This window comes from Lissotriton helveticus, chromosome 3_1 (genome assembly GCF_964261635.1).
Source record: "Lissotriton helveticus chromosome 3_1, aLisHel1.1, whole genome shotgun sequence".
In the NCBI taxonomy this organism is placed as follows: Eukaryota; Metazoa; Chordata; class Amphibia; order Caudata; family Salamandridae; genus Lissotriton; species Lissotriton helveticus.
In genome coordinates, this window is record NC_136061.1 from 1,873,242,786 (window position 1) to 1,873,255,813 (window position 13,028).

General features: G+C 46.2%; 1 protein-coding gene across 4 annotated transcripts in view; it reads left to right on the forward strand.

Moving 5' to 3' along the window:
- C3_1H11orf24 (chromosome 3_1 C11orf24 homolog) overlaps positions 1 to 13,028 on the forward strand; it is a 257,203-nt gene that overhangs the window by 191,727 nt on the left and 52,448 nt on the right. The window lies entirely within an intron of this gene.

A 13,028-nucleotide genomic window follows, 5' to 3' on the forward strand; every position in this document is an offset into this window, starting at 1 on the left:
TATTTTGTGGTTTACGGCTCGTGCAACTTCAGAAAAGTACACTTCTTACTGTATCTTTGTGAGGTATTCAACATGGCTCACTTTATCTTTACCGATTGACACGATGAGATTGTGTGTGCAATATCGCGCTGATATCAAAAAGAGTGGTAATATCAAAAAAAGGGTGGTAATATCAAAAAAAGGTGCGCCTCATAGATAGCGGTCTGTTCTGTGTAAAATCAAATGATTACCTCGCGCGTGTATTTAACGCGCTCCAATCGGGTAAAGGAGGCCTTTAGGTAGACTGGACAAGGGAAAGGTATAACAAACGGGAGTTAGAGGGGAATTCAGTACAATACTTGCGGTTCTTGGAGTTCGCGATACCCAGTTGTGATACCTGTTGCGTCCTGTCCTGGCGTCCGCTGTGAACGCGCTGCCTTCCTTGCACCGGAAACAGAACCTACTGTTTCCGGGTCGGTAAAACTATTTAGGAATGGCTCTGATTGGTTCTTGCGTGTATTGCCATGGCAACCTTAGTCCGGTACATCACGCTATGTTCGGCATGGGTTTGTTATTGTAATCTTACGGCCATGCTGTGTTCGGTATGGTTTTTTCTCATAGCTGGTGCGTGAATGCCGAGCGTGTGTAGTTTTTTACTGAAAGGTGGTTGTCAATCCCTGGGGAATGTAGATTGTTTGTTTAATCGCCTCTGTGCAGCGGTTTTACGGTAATCCAGGATGTTTCAATGGAGGACAACAACTCAGTCTGGTGATATTATTGGTCCGTTGGGCATCTCTATTTGTTAGGTGATCACGATTGCATATATTATGCGAGTCACAGAGTCCATGTCTGATCATTTAGTCTTATATTCGTATATGATCATTGGGTCTTGTATTCAGATGTTATTTCTTGGAACGATCTTTCAGGTTCCTGGTTTTAGATTGGTAATAATTAGGGGTGTTTCGATGGAGGATGATATTCCTGATCCATTGAGCATCTCTATTTGTGGAGTGATCATGATTGCATATGTTGTGCGAGTCATAGAATCCTTATATGGTCATTGGATCTTATATGATCATTGAGTCTTGTATTCAGATGATGATTTTTGGAACAGTCTTTCAGGTTCATGGTTTTGGATTGGGTTCACTCCTTTTTTTTAAGTTTGTTTATCTCCTATTCAGACTAAGCCAGGGAATATTATCATTCAACCCTTCACGGTCAGTGCCCAACCTATGTACCCATCTCTGCTCCTCCTCAAACAGGATTTTTTCAGCATTCCTGTCTTTGTTGGGTAGAGTTTCTAAAATGACCCAGTTAAGGTCTTGAGTTGTGTGACGTTTTTCTAGGTAGTGATTGGCCATTTTCGTAGTACTCTTTTTGCATTTCACGTTGCTTCGATGTTCACAAAGTCTTTGTTTAGCTTTCCTGCATGTCATACCAATATATCTAAGGTTACACGGGCAAGTGATCATGTAGACCACGTGACTGGTGTTGCAATTGGTGTGATTGCGTATGGTCCATTTGAAATCTGGTAATAGTTGGAGTTCTTTTGTAGGTTTTGTGAGGTTGCAAACGGAGCATGAACCGCACGGATAGTGTCCTGTTACTTGGGGGTTCCCCCACGGGTCAGTAGGTCCTCTTGTTAACTTCGGTGGTGGCCTGGTATGGACTAAGATATCTTTCAGATTCCGGCTTCTTTTGTTTGCAACAAGCATTGTGAAGAGAGTAATTTAAGGAGAAATCCACGCCCGGCAATCAAGTTATGAAAAGAAACAGTGGGAGAGCGATGGAGGGCGACAATGGACATGAAAAAGAAACTTTACACATGAAGAGACGAAGACCGTATGAAAAGAGGTGCACTGAACTCAGTAATGTTGGGATTACCTGCGGAGAGAGGTTGCCTAGTAATACCCCAGGAATTAAAGCAGGAGGAAGTAGATAGAGGAGAACGAGCGTGCATTCAAGAAAAGGTGGAGAAGAGTGAACAGTGCCAGCAAAGAGCAGAGAAAGCGTGGCGGCCGTGAATATGGCGCTGCCCTGCGTAGCAGTTGTTCAGAAGAAGAAAAGTGCAGCCGCCATTGTTGCTGATTATAAGCGGTGTGCCACGGTGTTAAAAAAATAAATGTAGAAAAATGTTGAAATAGAGAGGGCGAGCTGCGCGGCCGCCATTGTTTGATATTATGTCTGGCGTGCGCGCTACTGTAAAAAAATGCTAAGGAATACTAATTGTAAAAAAATCAAAAAAGCGGGCGCCTGCTAAAATATTAAGCAAGGTGTCTGTGTTGTAATTATGAAAGCGGGCGCCATGCTGAAACCTAAAGCACAGCGCTTGTGGGCAGGACAGGTATGAGGAGCAGACAGTCCAGCAGAGTGTGGAAAAGTGGACTCCCTTGCACGAAAGCATGTTGTGCCTGCAATAGCAGAAAGCAATTTAAGAAAATAGTGCTTGCAGACTGTAAATAAAACATACTGAGTAACAACACACGTAAGCGGGCCAGTCCTCATGGGTGGTTACAAAAGGAGGGACTGCTAAGCCTATTGACAAATCAAAAGCAACCATTTAGAAAGGACAGTAACAGGAGGCAATTGAAAAGATGGGCAGAGCTTCAAGTCGAACCTGAATACAGCATATCTCGAAGAGACATGGCAAGCGCTGGCTAGGTGATACCTAAAAAGGGATGGTGGTGCCCCTGTGTCGTGTAGGTTCTATATATCCTATAAGGATCTACGCATTTGGATAACATAAACTGTGGGTTAGGTGGCAGACTGGTTCCGAGCTCCCCCACCGGATAAGTTTGCCTGTTTGCATTAGCTAGCTCACAGTGCCACTAGAATCCCCTCTTATCGGGGAGAGACTAGTTTCTGGCAACCTCAGAACATGACAACCCTGATCCCTCAGGATCTTGGAAACAATATACTACTTTTCGCTCCGTCACTCGTGCTCACTTAGTTTGTCTCAGATATACACAGAATAAACAGTCTGGGCATTTCAATAAGGATTTATTGAACAGTTGTTATTCTAGTGTAAAATAGTTGTGCTGAAACAAACATTAGACAGTAGCAGAGATCTATGATTAGCAGTACTACCATTTTGAAGTAATCATGAATATTTACAAGTACATAAAACACATGATAAGAAAGTGCGTAGTCCTACGATGCCTCCCTAATTAGATGTACCTAGCATCTGTGTAGGTGTTATGCCAAGAGTCCCTCTAAGGTCTAGTCAACCCCATTACCTGAAAAAAAGGAGATAATATGGGATCTGTCCTGGTCTTGAGTTAGACACTCCGCGAGGGATGATTTTAGACCACTTCTAGCTGGAGTGTCTGCATGCAGGAACCTCAGCATCTCTGGTGAGTGTGTCAGCCGAGAAGTCACGGTCTCCTCTGTCTGTCTAAGCAAGACATGATGCATATGTACCCACAGGTCTCCCCAGGGGTCCTACCTTGCTGTGTCGGCCCAAAGGATGAAGTTGGGCTTGAACTTTATACACAGATATTATACAGGAGATGTTCGTCCTGCTGTCAGTCCTGCTGTGCTTCCAAGAAGCATCATGCATAATGTAAGAGTTTCGAACTAGGAAAAAACCTGCTTTCTGAATGCAGTGTTGTATCTGGGTAAAAGGTCAGTTCCTATGAACCGTTATGTATGTAATGTAGGGAAAGATATAGGTGAAAGGCTGCATTGTTACCTGCGCCTATATAGGGTACCTCTATGGAATATAACTCCTGCTCCTTCTTGGGGCATCACCAGGAACAAAAGGTACAAATAGAAAACCCAAGGCATTATGGGTCGCTGCCAGGCGGGAACAGTGAATTTGACATGAGCCGCTACTCAGCTAATTTCATATTCATGGCTGTTAATGTTTTTTTTTGTGGGTTTCTTTTGGGGTGACCCGGTTTCTGCCCCGCCAGGTCCCTATTCATGTACCTGTGCTGGCCTGCTAGTGGGAGCCAAGGATTTTTTGTCTTTCTTTTCAGCCACAGTCCTGGGACACCCTAAAACATGAATCATTGTTGGGTGCGTTGGGTCCCCCGAGTCATATAATGACTGCCAAATATCTTTGTTGATGTGAGGCGCCCAATCAGATCTGATCTCCTGAGGTGCTGGCCCCACCGTACTACCACAGCCTGAAATATCTATACAGTTTGAACCCTATTTTCTCAGATTTAAACAGTTACTAAAGGGCAATCATGGCTCTAAGGACTACCAGTCCCAACATGCACAAATTATACGCACTCCGCGTGACCCACTGTGGGTCAGGATACATTGAAATCGCATGTAGTCAATTAGCAATTAGAGCCCTTCTGTGAACACCCTCAGTCAAGTTGCCTCTGAATATGAGGCGCCAAGCCCCGAAACGTGTCAGGCGAGAGGAAGAAAGACATCCGAATGCAAACGCTGGCTCCACTTTTAATTTTTATGCTGTTGAGTGCACTTTAGTTGCTTTTGGGCCATTGTTGGGAATATGAAAACACGGCTGCCCCGCTGTGGAAAGCTGCACCATCCCTAGAAAGAAATGGGAGGCGGCTTCGGGGAGGGGGGTGGGGTGGCGTGGGGGGACGACTAAGCTCGTGCTTGACACCACAACAGATAGATGTGCACGGCCTTTGGAATGTACTGTGGGCTCCTATGTTGGGTAGTATAGGGGGTTACACAGGGCCTGCAGTCAGAGGCTGATGTGCGTGGACAAAGGTCATATGCAGCTTAGGTTGGGTGAGACTGGAACTCTCTTAGAGCAGGCCATGTTGTCCGATATTGCTGCATAATGCCGAAGACCATGCACAGTTGGGTTGGGTGAAGTAAGTCCGTTAACCTGGGCCAGGGCATGCTGTGCACACTTGAAGGGCATGTGCAGCAGAGTTTTTTTGGGATGGAGCCTGGAGGCCTTGTGCAGCTGCTTTAGATGGGGTTAGGCTGGTTTAAGTAATTTGAGATGTGGTTACTTATGGAATCTGAGTTGTCGACAGTGATTTCATGCATTAGGTTATGAGCAGCACAGGGCGGGTGCAGCTTACAATAGCTGGGCAATTTCAATGTGTTTTTAGCTTTTGCGTTATAACTAGAATGACCATCCTGTGCAAACCATCTGGTATGGTGTTTATCCATATACATTTAGTTCCTGCATCGTGTTGTTGCCATTGCTATCAAACGTTATAAAGCACCACTGTGCAGGCATTGTGCATTAAAAAATATATATTTGTGACTGTAGATCTACACGGTTCAAAAACTGCAAGGATAGTAAAACTTCCCTAAGAGAAGAAAGATCTTTTTATTTTTTATTTTTAAAAGGCAAAAACGAAAGCTGCCTAATATGATGGGGTGTCACATGGGACCTTCTCATTTTGTACACAGATTAGCCTTGCAGCTTTACAAACTCCGAGTGTAGATAGAGGGAATGCTAATTCCGTGAACCTCTGCGAAAGCAAGGCGTATATCCACTCCAGAACTCCGCTACCTCACCTCATGAACGTCAGTAGCTGAAATCGTTGGGATGGTCAATGGCCTAGAAGGCCATTGACTGATCTCCTGTCAACTCTTCGGTATGCATCAAACAAGTGGTTCGCTTTGATAATGGCCTTGCAGAGGTTGGTATGTGAAAATGGCATTTATCTGTGTCCAGCGGGTGCATGACCACTCTGTCTGCCCAGTCCCCCGGCACCCAGACTCTTGACCAGCGACCAGTGGCGAGAGAGCACAAATTATTGTTTACTTCTGCTCTCTTTGATGTGCCGAAGCGGCCAAGAGGGCAGTGACATTCTATGTAACTTGGAGTCTTTTTTTACTCTCATGTGGGTAGGGCATGTCTAAATATGAAACATTCCAATCGACAAATCAGCACAGAGTTTGGCCTAGTTCCAGTGTCCAAGTGAGTGTCGTGGCCAAGGTTGTGTATGTGTTAGGGACATCGTAGGTTAACAGAGCTTTATTTGAGCAGCACTACGAAAAGTAGGATAGTCCTAGTTCACAGGATGCAGACACTGCAGAGGAATACCAAACATACGTATTACTTAAACAGAACTCCGAATAAGAGCGGAAAACTGAAGCAGAGCAGACTAGGCTGGATCAGAGTTGGCTGCAATTCAGGAAATAGAGCAGAGTCCGTGGTGCCTAAATCTATGAAATGGAAACACCGCCCTGGTGCATGCAATACTGCAGGCTCAGAGCCTCTGCTACCTCCGATAATAACCAGGGCCCCTCAGGCAGTAAAGTGATCCGAGTTATTTGGGTGATATTTCTAATAGCACCCGGTTCTTTTAGAGAACTGCAGCTATGTGCATTCCTTTGCAACTCTCAGGCGCATTCAGGCCAATGTACCACCTTTGGTTGGACAAGACGTGAATCACTGGTACACTGAGGTGTCCCTGGATCACTGGAAGATCCAGCATCTGCAGTGATGGCTCCTAGAGAAAGAGACTGCAAGTCCATATTCGACTTCATTATGTGACCATTGTCTTAAGAGAAGCTTAAGCACACGGCTGGCTGGATGAAGGGTGGACTCCCATTCGAGTACCTAGAACCTGTATTACGCAGTGCTCAGCTGGCACATGAAAGGCCTAAAAACAGTGTATAACAGGTAGTGGCAATACGCTCTTGAGCCCGCTGTGTAGGAACAGTCTCTGATATGTAGAGATTGCAGCAGTAGAAGCTCCCGAATACGTCTAACACAGTGAAAGGCATACAGGGAAACTCCTGCCTGGCTTCCAGAGGGATAAGATGGTTTTCCTTGTTGATGGTCCTCGGATACGTGTGGGAAAAATATACAAAAGCCTGGGCTGCACTGGGAACTTAAAGCAACAATCGAGACGAGTTCATATAGAACTCTTGTGATTGATGTATTTATGGAAAAATTTTGTGGGTCTGACTGTTGCAAGATGAACAATCCTAAGGAGCTGAGAGCAGTTCCTTGGTGGTTAGCCCGCGCGTGGTTAAGGGGAGAATGATGTTCTGGAAGTCAGGACCAGTGAGAATAAAAGGCAGGAAAGGTCAGTGAATGGACTGAACATGGGGAGGCATCGGATAAAATATGAGCACGAGCATGTTCGGCTTATGAAGGCTGTGGTGACTCACATTTGAGATGAGCTTAAGGCGCAGTGGCATACTATGGTGGTTGACTTTGTCCCAAGCTAGTGCACTGGGTGTGTTAGTCCGTGCAGGTTGGTGTCCAAGGAAGGTGTTTTCTATTGTGTGTGCAGAGCTGGAGAAGAAACATGCGCACTGGGTTTCTGGTATTCCGTGGATTTGGGTGTGTGGATGTGGTGGTCTCCGATGCTTAAGAGAACATCCTCTCAGGGTCCTACATTACTCACGTGGTGGCCCAATATGTTGTGTCTGCGACACTGCGCTCCCCATTACCCATTTCCCACAGCACTGAAACGACTGCAGTCCGAGAGCTCCATTGATGGTGTCCTTGTGCCTGGTGGACATCCATAATTGTGTGCACAGCCCAAATCTGACGTTATGCTTGAATGAAAGACGCCTTGTCAGGATCCGGTAGTGGCTGGCCTGAAAAAACCCTCGTAATTTGCAAAGGAAATGGGCAGGCAAAAGTCTGTCTCAGAGAAAAGACTTCCTAGATGGCAGGAAATAGAAGAAACATGCAGTGAGCAACGGGGACATAAAGCATGCAGGGTTCAGCCAGAACAGCAGAGAGGGAGAAGCTGGCAAAGCTGTAGTACCACACAAATTCATGGATTGCTTACTACAAAAGCGGTCCAGCAATAAAGAAACTGCCAGCGCCAGGAAAGCACCGCAGCAGAGATGGAGAGCTGTGGCTTGGATGCAAGCAGGTCCGGGTGCAAACCAGTTCTACAAGAATAAACACTTGTAATATAGCTGGGGCTTAAATGGGACCCCCAGGTGCACACCTGCAATCTAGCACCCCTTCCGGTTGTGAGAGCCGACTAATGGAGTACTGGAACACAACAGTCTAGCAAATCTAGTTAATATGAACAGTTCACGGAGTAGTTGGTTGGTTCCGACATAATGGTATATGCCAGATCCTCACTGAAGTTTGGAGACATGAATGTTCTTGATGTCAAAGTTAGGGTAGGTCACCATGAAGCACCATTTAATGCATTCCTTCCATCAATTTGCAGTCTTGCATTTAATGTCTGGAGCAACAAAATTCTGACTTTATTTTCAGCAGTTAAGCTGTTTTTCCAGGAATAACTCCATCATTGGGTTCATTTGAGTACCTTCCTATTGCCTGCTTTGTCTAGAAGAAATGAACATACCAGGACAGCTATCAGGTGTGTAGGCGTTTTTTTAAATCAGATTTGGCTTTATACATTTTTGCATCTCATGGTGGCCATTATATGACACCCTGCACTACTGAGGTCCAAGAGGGAAGGAAGTCCGTTATTCAGAGAAATTGTTTGAGTTTGGCAGTTGATTGCATCATCCCTTCAATCCCTGATTTTCTGCTGATCATTTGACAGACGTTTACTGCCTGAGACACTTTGTGCACTTACTAATGCTTTCAAACGTTAACTATACATATTTTTCTAGTCAGCAGTGAGCTCTTTTAATTCTTATATTGGTACATCATTAAATAGTATTGCACCTATTACTCAAATTAGATTTGGGCACTGTAAGCCTTTTGCTCCCTCGTACAATTCCGACGTGGTGATCTCCAAACGCACTTGTAAAGCGCTAGAGCGCACATAGAATGTGAACTATAATAAACTCTAGAAAGGGATGGATGGAATGATTGAATTAATCACAGCCTTTGGGAATTACTCAGTCTGCATCCCAATCCATCATCATTTTGCACACTATGCCACTAGTTTGAACCCAGGCATATCCAAATCAATCTTATTGGAACAGTCCAGCCAGAACTGTCTGGCCAGGTCCTCCCTGAACTGGAACACAAGCAACAAAGGACCGGTTTCGCCGTAGTTCGGGCGCATCCGCCTTGAATAGCTCGGTCCTAGAGACAGTGTGCACAGGACCCAATTCAGGGCACACCCGTCCCACGTAGGCCGACACACTAAAGTACCCAATAAATCTAATAGAAAGGTTATTCGCGTCGCCAAAATCAACTACAATGCGACTTTTGCCAAGTATACCTCTCAAAGTTTGGGGGATAAAACTGGGGTTTCTGCAACCAGTTTGTTGTTCTGCCATCGCTCCTCCTGCTTTTTTCGATTTTCATGTGGAATTTTTCAAACCAAATTTAAAAAACATTCAAAATTCTTTAAACCATCTGATTCATCTCATCCTCTGCTGTTGGTAACCCTGGTGAGTTCTCACCTTCACAATTTGATCTTCTTTTTTGCTGGAGAAATGTAAAATCATGCTGTAGGTGCATTTAAGATCGCGGTTGCACACCTGCTTCATTTGCTTTTGATGAATTAGTGCCAGTCCCTAGAGATCTTTGTAGTATATCCTTCTCTTCCTGAGTTTCAACTGACACTTGGTCAGTTACTTCAGTCACTGACCATCTTAAGAAGCATTTGGCGGATACTTATATTTTGAGTGATTATCGTTGATTTCTCTACTCCGGTCGTTGCTGAAATGCAAAAAAAGCTCAATAAGCAAATTTCTACATTTAATGCTGCTTACAATATCGTCGATGCTTCTCAGTTTGGGTTTGGTGCCACTTGTGGTACTGAAATAGATCTTGTTTTGTTTTGGACTGCTGACGTTCTATCTTAGATTAGGAGGTATTGCTGTCCTGATATTATTAGATTTGTCAGCAGCGTTCAGTATACTGCCCCGCATCAATCTTCTGTCCCACCTTTGCAAAATAGGCTCTTCTGCTACTGCTCTACGTTGATGTTCCACTGCTTAGGCTGATGGTACTGAACCACCCCTAACTCTTTGTGATCTTCCTTCAGGCCCTTGTGCGGCCCTCAGGGGTCCTCCTTAAGCCTCCTTATGTTTCACATTTATGTGATGTCTCGCTTATCCTATTCAATACCTTGTCCTTTTCTTTTAAACCTATGTAGGTGATAAATAAATCATTATTTTTCTAGATGTAGATGTGAACAAAGCCAACAAACCTAGAGTTTGTATGATAACCTATATAAACCAAAACCGTGCAAAGCTTAGTTCTGATAAAAAAAAGCAGTCCGGATGATCAGCAGCCCCCTTCTTTTTGAAATGCACTATAATTGAAAGTTCATATAGGTAAAGCCCGTGGGGTTTGACATTTTATGTTGTCTTTGATAGCTCACTATATCTAATTCCCTTGAGGAACAAAACAGTGTGCACCAGTTTTTTCTGCCTCTGAATACTGCACAAAATGCCTTCTTTCCTTCCAAGCGAATATCACCGTGCAGTTGGCCAGGCTATGGTGGGATCTGGTTTGGACTACTGCTGCGGTCTTTATTTGGAACTGCTTCCATATCTTCTTGTCTGTAGATCACCCTGATCTCGGCAGCTCGACTTTTGTGTGCTCTCTTGAGCAGACTTTCATATCTAGACATCTACCCTACCTTTGTTGGCTGCTGGTAGCGAATAAAGTGTCCTTCAAGGCACTCACTATGTATTTGTGGTGGGTGCTGAGTAGGCCGTGTCCCATTTATTTATTGATTTACGTGATGTCATGTGATGGTGACCCCAGTAATGAATAAGAACACTCAGCGAACCCTTTTATAGGAGGCTCAGACACTACACATTTCGGTCTGGTTGGTGGGTTAATGTGCCCTGGTTCAGGAGGGACCTAATTCCGACTTTGAATTTGCACTTTTGAAGACTAATAATTACTGAATTACGGAGTCCTGGCACTCGCAAAGTTTTATATTGTGTTTTAACGGTACTATTGTTTTTATATGTCACATGGGCTCTTCATTGACAAAATGCCCCCGGCTCCTCTTGCTATTTGATGCAGTGCACTATTTACGCTTTAGTTATTTTCTGCCCGAACGAATCTATCTTACAGGATATTCATTGTAGGAAGGTAGATCCCTGACTATGGTTGCCCCCAACTTTTTGCCTGGTGTTTTGCTGGTTTTCTGACTTAGTTGACCTGAGGCCCTGCTATTCAGGACCTCAGGCCCACTGCTCTCTCTGTTAAAATGGATTCCATGTACCCTAGTTACATATCCAATTGGATACTGAGTCACCTTATCAGTCCCTGTACAGTGTACCTTAGGTACCCAGGGCATAGGTGTACCCAGGGCCAACCAGGGGCAGCAGCATGTATTATGCCACCCCTGGCTGGCCATCCAAATCTGACACAACTGGCTGCTTGACAGCTGGGGCAAGGTGGTGTAATCACCCTTTGCTTTAGATATAGTATACCTATATCTAACCCTAAAATGGACACACAGATCTCCTATCAGTCACTCCTATGGCAGGCCTTAACAATCCTGAAGGCAGAGTGCTTGGAATCGTGTGAGATGGTGCTCTGGCATGAGCTGAGCCTGTCTGCGGCTTTCGGGATCTATCCCTTAGCCGTTTCCATGATATCGCATACCATATACTCTTAAGTGCATTATAATCCTCGCGGTTATATGCCAACTCTGGTATCGCTTTATCAAAACATGTCGAGTAAGGTGTCATACGAATTGGAATACTAACCCCTCGCCAATTCTGGCGACGGGGTTAGCATTCCACCCTTCTAGAGGGACACGACATGTATGTAACCCCTAACCCCGGTTAAAGTCAAACAGAGCCTCAGCTCCACAAAATGGATGCTGCCACCGAGACACAAGTCTGCCCTCCTGCTGCTGGGAGTCCTCCCAGAGCAGGAGATAAGGACAAAGGGTTTCCTGCCAGGGGCGGTGCCAGCACCGTCCCAGACAGGATTTTGTGTATCCTAGGTAGGCAGGGCTTCAGAGGAAGGTGACTGCAAGTGGCACCCCGGTGCTCACTATGCATAGGCCGGCTTGAACCAGTTCCAGGGACACTCCAGACCCTGAGCTGGGGAAAAGCCCGCCAAGGAAGTGGGTGTAACCACCCCCCTCCTGGTCCCACCCATAGGGCAGGACCTAGTCGCGTGCCAGCCCCCTTTTCCCAGATAAAGGTAGGAGCAGGCCCCCTTCCAAATTAGATCATCTTTGGAATCAAGACACGACTTTCTGCGAAAGGACTTCAAGATTTCCTTCTTCAAGATTCTCCCTTGTGACTAAGGAGTAGTCACCCTGCATCCGCAGGCACCATCGCAAGAACACTGCGGTCTGCTGTAAGTCCTTCCTCCGGAATCCGACTGCCCAGCTCGACAAGACCCGGCTTCCCTGGCACCTCCGACCTCTACTCACCTCTACAGCCAAGCTGAGAACCGTGAGTGCGACGAGACCTCAAGGGACCGACTATTGCCAAGACTGCACGACTTCTGCACAGCAAGCCCGCCGAGTAATTTCCTGGCGAGTGCTTTGGGGTCCGAGAAGCCCCGACCCTGAGCAGCTCCAGCACCGAAGAGTAGCCCCCCAGCATCTCCACGATCGGCGTGGGGCCCTTCTGCTTTTTGCTGCTCACCGCGTTGTTTGGCTACTAGCCTGCTGGCTTGTGGCCTTCTGAACGACGCCCGACGACATCACTGCTGCTAGTCTGGTTGCTCCAGACTGGCCCTCGCTCCCTTCCAGAAGAGGAGCACCCCGGACCCTCCTGGTCCACTCAAGACACCATTTTGAGTCCACCGCGTGGGCTTGAATTAGCCAAGGCTTTGTTGCCCAATCCTGGGTTCTTCGATGCCGACAGCTTCATCCATCGTGGGACAGCTCGCCTCTCCATCCTGGTCGCCGACAACGCCTCCTGGTCCGTGAGATCTGCAGAGCACAGCGTCGCCCACTCACCTAGTCGAGGTGACTACCATCCGGTGCCCTCCTGGTGCCCACTGACTACTGGCTAGTAGTCACGAACTTGGTCCCCTCTGTTTTCAGGTGTCATCCATCTTCCAGATCCAGGCTTGGATCACTTCGAACTCTCTTCACTGGTCGCCTGCCAGCATCTTTCTTCCAGGCTCCTGGTCCGGCAACGAGGATTCCCGACGTCTTTTGAGACATATGCAGCTGCAGCCCCTGGGCTAGGTAACTTCGGCATTTCGGTGCCCCAGCATAGCCTCACTATCCAAGGGTCAGGATCCACTGTCGTTTTCTCCC